Here is a 1,154-nt window from a genome sequence, read left to right on the forward strand (position 1 = left end):
TTTGAAGATATTGTTTCTCTCTCTCTCTCTCTCTCTCTCTCTCTCTACTGCAGAGAAGTTCTGTGAAAATAAAACTTGATTTTCGTCGAATCCAGTAAGCATGTTTCCATTTATTTCTCTTTCTTTCTTTCTTTCATTCTTTCTTTCTCTCACAAATATGCTGGATCGCTGTTACTCAAAGATATTTCACACGTTCGTTGTGAGATGGCTCTTTGAAAGTTGTTTGTTGTAGGGTTTAATGCCATTTTTCGGCACAAGATAGGCTATGCATGGCAGGCAATATAAATGGTGGAGGAAGAACCCGGGAGAAGAAAACTGAACGGAAAGAACTCCCGACCCATGATAAAATACTGGCAAGCTTTCTCAGATAACCACATGGGCCAAATCCGAAACTCAAACACACGCAGACAGGTGAGATGGCCGCGATCCGTAATGGTGGGCTATTTAGACCACCCGGGGTACCCACCCCTTGAAAGAGCAGTGTAAGAAATAATAACATTATCGATTGGCACGTGCTAATCAGAGACATCCAGACTAATTTTGTCATAAGCTTGAGATTATTGGTTATTTTTAATTGAATTATCAGGGGTTAGCGCGAACGCAGACCCTCACACTAATAAATAACGACCCCGAGTCACCCACATTTGGGGTGATCGCAGGTTTCAGCCCAACCGAAGTGCAATGGAAAGGCCTCATCCTGGGGAAACCTTTTTTTATTTTTCATAAAATCTTCATTCAATATTTACATGTTAAAATGTACAAGCGAAAACGACACTCCCATCTTCACCCCATACACGCCTTAGCACACAAACTCATAAATACACGTAGATGTGCACACTCACTGTCCATCCATGCTCTTGAATACACACAAATGTACATATATTGTAAAGCGCATAGCTCACAAGCGACAAAGTTATACATAATATTATTGTATGCAATTTCTATTGTAAATTTGTAACATCTAGTTTGCGAAACGTATAATAATCTCATACAGAAGTTTAAATATTGCAAATTATAAAATTCTAATATTAGAGAAACTGTATTCTTGAAAATGCAAAGTGTATTTAAGGTGAAGCAAGTACTATGCCTCATGTAAATTTGATAGACCAGTGAAGTGCTGTAAAAGTTCGTGCAATAAAACAGAGAATGTTAGC

The 1,154-nt window shown here is 38.5% G+C and overlaps 1 non-coding gene across 1 annotated transcript; it reads right to left on the reverse strand.

The window, feature by feature from the left end:
• Nucleotides 1-583: 583 nt before the first annotated feature.
• LOC149772067 (U1 spliceosomal RNA) lies at nucleotides 584-748 on the reverse strand. The gene has a single exon (XR_016417993.1). It is a non-coding gene; the product is annotated as a U1 spliceosomal RNA (small nuclear RNA).
• Nucleotides 749-1,154: the final 406 nt, after the last annotated feature.

The sequence above is a fragment of the Sinohyriopsis cumingii genome, unplaced genomic scaffold (assembly GCF_028554795.1).
Source record: "Sinohyriopsis cumingii isolate HCF-2022 unplaced genomic scaffold, ASM2855479v2 utg001517l, whole genome shotgun sequence".
NCBI lineage: Eukaryota > Metazoa > Mollusca > Bivalvia > Unionida > Unionidae > Sinohyriopsis > Sinohyriopsis cumingii.